This window comes from Drosophila grimshawi, unplaced genomic scaffold (assembly GCF_018153295.1).
Source record: "Drosophila grimshawi isolate 15287-2541.00 unplaced genomic scaffold, ASM1815329v1 contig_545, whole genome shotgun sequence".
Classification (NCBI taxonomy): domain Eukaryota; kingdom Metazoa; phylum Arthropoda; class Insecta; order Diptera; family Drosophilidae; genus Drosophila; species Drosophila grimshawi.
In genome coordinates this window covers 512,028-520,304 of record NW_025063357.1, presented here as the reverse complement: position 1 = coordinate 520,304, position 8,277 = coordinate 512,028, and positions in this window count along the sequence as shown.

Here is an 8,277-nt window from a genome sequence, read left to right as displayed (position 1 = left end):
AAAAGGCTATATATCCAGCAATTTAAGAGATACGGTTGTTAAACCTGGAAGTAAGATTACTAAGATCGTACTCCAAAATTATTTTTTGGGCACGCCCACTCCCACTTTCAAAATTCCCAGGAGCCTATATCTCCCGTAATTTAATAGCTATTTACCAGACTTGGAAGGAAGATTACTAGGAACGTCCTCTAATAATTTTTTGGCTAAGCCCACTCCGGCCCCCAAAATTTCCAAAACCCCATATCTCCCGTAATTTAATAGCTAGAGTTACCAAACTTATTACTAGCTTATATCTACCGCAATTTGAAATGCAAGCTTGGACATTACTTCTTGGCTACAACCACCTTTTTCTTTGTTACTTATCCGCTGGAATAACTTATGGTATCACAGTACTTCGTAGTCGGTTACGGCCGACTACAACGTTCGCTCCTGTTTTAATCTAAAAGTGTTACTCCATGGTCTTCAAATATACGCATTTCAGCAGCAACACTCACAAAATTGACTTTAATTTGTGAACTACACTCTTTAGAGATTAAAGATTTTCGGAAACATCAATAATAAGTGTGCCACGACAATGAAATTTAAGGAAATATTAATTTAACCCTAGACAACATTGTCATCACATCACGCAGAAGCAATTGCGATGTTTTGTGTTTTCTTTTTTTTATATATTTGAATTATTTTAGTTATAATTATCTCAAGGATAATACTAACTGAGCTATTTTTTAATTCACTCCATTTAATTTGTTTCTTAAATTTTTTGTATTGTTTGCTTGTAGTCATGTAAATAATAAGGCCTACTGAAAGGGTAGGTAGAGAAAATACAAAATAAGCTTGCAATGTACACCAATGTGCTTAGCACTGACCAAAAAAGGGTTGTAAAATAAAAATAAAACACAAAACGAAAACAACACTTTAAATATAAATTTGAAAATGTAAGCATATTTAATTATGTATTATCGCTGGGGGCTTAACAAAACATGTACATAGATTGTAATTCAAGCTTATTACCAATCATTTTATGTTCACGGGACACGCTTGACAGATAAGATCAGTCAGACGTGGCCACAGGGTATAAAAATATCGCTACAACCCACGTTTTGCCATTTGGCATTTGGCCGAGTAACTTTTCGCTATGTTCATATTTTCTCATATTAAATGCTAGAAGTTTTTCCCACTCAATTTGGGGCATGCGCTCCGGAAAAAGCTCGCGCTCTTTGGCTCAACGGTAACTTTTATTATGAATGGCATCCTGTTGCTCGAGCGAACTCGTAACAGGTGGCAAGGCTTCGACAGTGCTCAATGCGCTGAGAGACAGCTTTAATGGGGCTGCTGATAGCGCGACGCTGGGAGTTGATAATGGGGGCTGATTCAACAACGCCAGCCACCCCCAAAAAATGAGCGCAAGCTGCTGCGTTTTGTGAGTTTGAGAGTAACTGTGAAACGCTTTCTGCAGGCACCTTGACACTGTGACACACAAAGCTATTCTCAGGTGTCAGCGTCAAGTTTAAAAATTCAATGGAAACAACAACAACCCCAACAGTAGCAACAACAACAGCTTTTGCTTTGGCTAGTCTCAGGGTTGTTGCCCTTGAAGTTTCTTCATCGAACCCATATCTCACAATTTTGCCAGTGAAATAATTTTTACCAGTTTATTATTCGCATGAGTTTGTGTAAAGCTGCAAAGTTAATGGCAAGGAAAAATATGGCAAACAAATTGCTGACAGACTCCTGGAGTATGTTTTACTGAAACACTTGTAAGACAAGAGTGTAAGAAAAATTATTGTGTCGTGTATATTTGTATTTAAGACAAGGATTGATATTTTTACTGATCCTAGATCCTAGAACAATATATAGTCTACGCTCTCCCACAATTTGCAGCACCTCCGATTCTTTTTCTCGCAGCTGCCGCAGTGAATGCCACGGATCTCAGAATAAGTCATGTTAATGATTTGCTTAACTTTTTGGCTAATCGCTGGCACAAAGTCACTTTAAGTGGCTTAAAGTAAATTCTTGCGGCTCTTTGAACGTTGCTCACACGACCGTTAAGTGGAAATATTTCATGCCCTTGAAGGCTCAGAGAACTGTGAATTTCTCACAAAGACAACAAACGGGCTTTATTTTCCCAGGCGTTAGACGATCAACAAACTTTGCCTATTTAAGCGCGATTATAATTTAATTTTTGCAACCACCGTGCGAATTAACCTTACCCTATTTTTCACCTGAATTTCAGTTCGGTTGGGCTCAGTACGCTTAATTATCCATGAGCTAATAATTTCACAGATTCTAACCACTTTAGCAACGCAACTTTAAATTGTGCCTTCAAATGCTTGCACAGCAAATGGACCCACGTACCGTTTCAGTTTATGTTTTGTCAGTTGCGACTTGGACCGGCGGAGTTTCATAATTACAAAATGTTAACAGCTATCTAATTTCGCTGACTTTAATACCCTGTGACATTTACAAATAGCTTAAAGGTGCTATATAAGCTTATACATTTTATATCATACTAAGGGTATTTAATTTGCCTTTCCAAATAGTATTAACTTGTCCATGTAGTTATCTCGTAGCTATCTCAACAAAAACAAGCAAGAGTGCTGTAATCGAGTGAACTCGGGCAGACATATTGACGCTCGCGTCGAATATCATGTCATCTCTTTCTCACACATGCGCTAGCATATTGATGCATACTGAAAATGCTTGCGGCTACTGATAGATATGAGATCAGTATGAGGATATATTTTCGACTATAACTTTGGTGTTTCTTAACCGATCTTGTTGAAAATTAGGAAGTTAATCAATAATACGCATATGTGTACTCTGTATGTATTCTGCCTTTAAAATTGTAGCATTTATTGCTATCGGAAATTTAAATGTATCGATAATCAAGAAACGGAGGAAGAAAGCAAAAATAATGATCTGCGCCTGGTATACGAGAACCTATATTTCAAATTTGAAGTCTCTATATAGTCTCTGAGATCTGCGTATTCATACAGACGGACATGGCTCTATCGATTCGGCTGTTGAGCCTGATCTAGAATATATAAACTTTATGGGGTCGGAGATGCTTCCTTCTACCTGGTACATACATTTCCACAAAACCATTATACCCTTTTTACCCATTTTTAATGGGTTCAGGGTATAAAAAGTTTCAGAAGTACTATTATCAGAAAAACGTTTGACTTAGGTTATATAGTGGTTTGAGGTATATAAATGCAGTGAAAAATAAGCACAATAAAATAAAAATATTTATGTAAGGGGATTTCTTTCTAATAACTAATAAACACTGTTCTTAAGCAAGAAAATGAAAAAAAAAATTGCAGTAAAAAAAAAAAAAAGGTTTTGATTTTGTTGTCACTGTTTGAATTAAGGCGGCTACAAATTTAAATCAGTAATTTTCAACAATTAATGAAAAGGCAATTAGTTCTTCAGCCACTTCATACCTTTCTTACTTACTTACTTACTTATTATCTGCGTAACATCTCATTTTCCAATATTTTTGTACAGCTTTTACTCAATATCACTTAGCAAGTAGTGCTCAAGTAATTTAATGTTTTTTTTTTCTGCACTTCGTTGCCGCCTTATTGAAAGGTGTTCTTTGGTCAAACTAAATTGAATTCAACTGATATTGCATGATCAGCTGTTAATTTCGTCAACTTATCGCTACTTTAAAAAGCTCCGTTAAATCTTCCTCATTTAGGTTGTTGTAAATGGCGTGGAAAAAATGAAGAGCTAAACGCAGTTTCTGATTATGGATTATATTTATTATGCGCGAGTGCGTCTTTAATTGTTGAAGAATTGAGAGCAACTTTTGAACTAAGGAAAATACAACGCAGTAAGAAAGGAAGACAATTCATGTGTGACCAGATCTTCGATACTAATCGATATAGCGATACTTAAGTATTAATCGTTGCTGCGATATTCAAACATATTTCAACATAGGTAAACACAACTTATAATTTTAGTAAATATCGATAGTTTCACTATCGGAGAGTCCGAGTTAGAAATTTGAGCAAGCCAGATGCGCGCTTTGGTTTCGGTGTCAAATAAACTTGCTAATTTAAATAGTTTAAACACCGTCCAGATCTGAAAACAAATTGAATAATTTCATTCATTGGAAAACTACCGACGAGTACAATCACACGTTGCTTTCCATTCTCAAGCATCACGTCTACCTTGTTTGACCTTGCCCAAATTCGATGGCAATCATTTGGAATACAAAAACTTCATTTGCTCGCTTAATCAAATCGTGAACGGAGCGCAAGTAATAAATATTGAGAAGTTTAATTATCTGATCAACTGCATAAAGGGTGCTGCGCTGGAGTGCATGAAGGCATTCCCAGTCACCAATTAAAACTACGCTAAGACCTTAGAAAAGTTAAAGTCCCGGTATGACAAGTCAGCATTGATATTTACAGAGACCTTATCGTATATTTGTCAGTTGCCTTCAGCTAGTTTATTAAACGCTACTCAGCTACGTTCGGTAATTGACAATGCATCGGCATTATTTAGTTCGCTTTCGTCCTTGCTCTCTGACATCGATATAGCGCAAGTCATGTTAATCTATGTGGTTCTACATAAATGCGACCAGGAAACTAGAAACAAATGGAATTTATAGTTGTATTATACAACAATCCCGAATTGGGTTCAGTGCATACAAGTACTGGAGCATTATCGTCAATTCCTGTTGTCGAGAAGCTCAACAATTAACGAAACGCATTCAAAACAGATACGTAATCCTGGCAAAGAACATAACTCGTCTTTCGCACTTGCTACTGCTGCTTGTGCGTTGTGCTCAAGCTCAACTCACAAATTGATGGCTTGCAAACAATTTAAACCATTGGATGCGCATCTATCTTAAAAGGGTATTCAAACATCCCATCGAAAACAGACTACTGAGTGCCATGAACTTCTTCATATGTGTCTCAAAGCTATGCGTAGGAGGTGGTGTCTACTCTGAGCAATTCAAGCTGCAATTATCCTTCAGTCTTCCGACACACAGCTGTGTTTTTCAGGCTGAAGTACTTGCTATAAAATAAGCACTAAATTGCCTAAAAAGGCTCAAAGTCAGCTCAGGCAATATCAACATATATATTGGCAGCCAGGCGGCAATCAAACCTTTAAAACCGTAATCCTGCTAAGCCATTCCCTAACTAGCTTATCAGAGCTAGCGAAAATGAGCCCAGCCAAATTGCGATATTTAAAAACGCACCTGGCTGATCAAATCTTAGAATCTCATGTTTATTATTTTTACACGAGTGTAGGAGAAATCCAACCTAGATGCCATAAGGCATCTAGACGGGCCAAACATGGTCAACTTTCGGGCTGACAACCGTTTTAACCTAACCTAACCTGGGGAAGTTACATGTGATATCAAAGTTTGAAAATAGCGCTATTATCACATTGGGTCGAGACCAATGACTTCTGGTTATATTATCTATTTAGTGTCTTGAAAAAGGCTTTCGTTTTGCAAATAACACCTGTTTGATACATAAAGAGTTTTTTATGTAAACATGAAACTTCAGATCTGGGCGGTGTTTTATCTATTTAAATTAGCAAGTTTATTTGAGACCGAAACCAAAGTGCGCATCTGGCTTGCTCAAATCTCTAGCTTGGACTCTCCGATAATGAAACTATCGATATTTGCTAAAATTATAAGTTGTGTTAACCTAAATGAGTAAGATTTAACAGAGTTGTTTAAAGTAGCGATAAGTTGACGAAATGACCAGCTGATCATTCAATATCAGTTGGATTCAATTTAGTTTTACCAAACATCCCGGCCACCTTGAAAGGATCTGCTTAGCCATATAAACTATCCTGAGTTACTAGTTCTGTTAGAGGAACCCCAGATGGTAATTATTCCTCTTCTTTGCACACCCTACCAATGATATAATTTTGGTTTCATTATCCCTTGAACTATAAATCTTACCAAATTATATAAGATCCTAGCATGGGTACTCGACTGATTAAGACTAAACTCTTAGCAATTCATTTTAGATTACATGACAAACTTCATATATTCGACTTCATGAAATATGTACTAAGTGATAACATGATTCTTAATCTGATGGTGTTTCAAATTTTCAAGTTATGGCCTACCAGTTTACATTGCTAAATCTAAATTACACTCTCTTATGAACTAGTGATTATTTTATCACTTGATTGACTAATAATTAATTAAAATTTTCATTGTTTTACTTATGGTTCATAGAACAATTTCATTATATGAGCGGTATAGTTTCAATTACTTTAATATGTCAAGCCCTGTAAACGTTTATGTTAATGTTCTTATCTACATAGTATTGTTATTCAATGATTAATGAAAAAACATATATATTTACTTAATTTAAAAAAAAAATACATTACAAAGGCTAATTTATTATATATTATTTAATAAGTATGCCTATGCATATTTAAATAATTAGGTATGTACCTGTCTAATAAACACTTATTTTACTCACTGTAATTTTGTTTTTGTCCTCCAGTCGATGTGATCATTAGCCCAAGATAAGGTTGACAAAGGATGAAGCTATAGCAATAAATCAATCTATCATCCTTATATATATATATATAATTTGAAATGACCATCCGTTATGTTTAAATATCAGCGATTACAATTGTTTAGATTCTAATCAATTTTTAAAACTAAATTATATTACATTAATATTTTCTAAATTGGTGAAGTACTTTAAATATCTATAAGAATAATAAAAAAAAAAACATGAATTAGTATAATGTATATAGCAGGCCATTGGCCGCAACACTAAAGGTAATTTCGATCATTTTGCAAATATGATCGGGGTTTAAACTGAAGGTTGTTGAGTTGCTTAATAAATTTAAGATTTGCTCATCTGATACTTAAGCAGAAGGAATTAAAAATGAGGCACAAACTGTTTATTGTCTCCTGGACAATATGTTGTAATTGAACACTCGTGATGGGTATGAGGATGATGATCCTCCTTTGTCGTTCCAGCTGTGTCCTGCACTGAGGCGGCATGCTACTATCTCACCGATTCGGCGATGGTTCTTTTGTCGGAGTCTGCAAGCCTTCAACCCATACTGTATACCCCCCACAATGCTGACAGCACACTACGCACGGCTCGCCAGGGTTGGTGGCGAGTCTGGTCGTTTTTCAAATTGAAAAATCTGTATGTGTATAAATACAAGCAAACTAATTAGGGTATACCAAGAAGGTAATTAAGAGTAATAGCTCGAAAACTTGGATTGTAAATTTGTTTGGCCCATTCTCGCCTTCCAAGTTCCCAAAAGCCTATATCACCCGCAAGTTAAAATTTTTCTTAGAAACTAGGACTGATTGAAGTCAATAAACCAGGAAAAAATAGCAAATTGACTGCAAAATTGCAGGGAGAAAATTGTGAAAGTTAAGAAAAACAGACAATATGAGACAATATGAGACCACTTTTTTAGTAATTGAAAAAGTTGTATTGCTGTGTTAACAGTGTCATTGTCGTCGTCCCCAGCAACTGCTGCCATTGCAAATAACTTATTGGTGCCAATGATTTTCAACTACTTTTTCGTCAGTCAGTCAGCATGCGCCGAAATCGAATAAAATGAAATTTGATTGCTTACTCGTATACACATATAAACCGTTTTTAAAAAACAACTTTACCTGATGTTTGTTTCGTTCACATAATTAGCTGACATCGCGCTTAACCTACTCATTCGACAAGGACAACAAATTTGAGGCAAATGTAGCTACATAAAAAAGTTTTGTATTACCTGGTAGGAAATCGCTGCTACCCGAAAGAATAAATAAATAAGTAAAATTGATATACACAGTTTACCATTTTATATATTGTACTATATTAGATATATAAATTTGTAAAGATCACTGCAAAAAGTAATCGAGGAATGAAGATGACTCGAGTCGAACGCCTAGTTTAATGCTATAATAAGACATTATTCATAGTACTTATTGCTAAGTTAGAAATTTAATTAAATAAATAAAATAAGAAGTAAAAGTATATGAAATAAAAGGGTTGACAAATTACGGATGTTATCCAGCACACAACAACAATGTTAGACAAATGTTAAATGAGCGGATGCAAAGTTTGAATCGCAACGGGAACGAAAAGCGCGAGAGAGAGAGAAATGAAGAGAGAGCATAACGCAGAAAACATCTACAAAAACCAAGATAAGGAATAAAAATAAAATACAAAAACTAAATATTAGCAGAATAACGATGCAACTACGCAAGTCAAGCCTGATTGTTAGTTGTTGTTGTTAAACAAAGATTTGACAAAGTCACAGCACTAA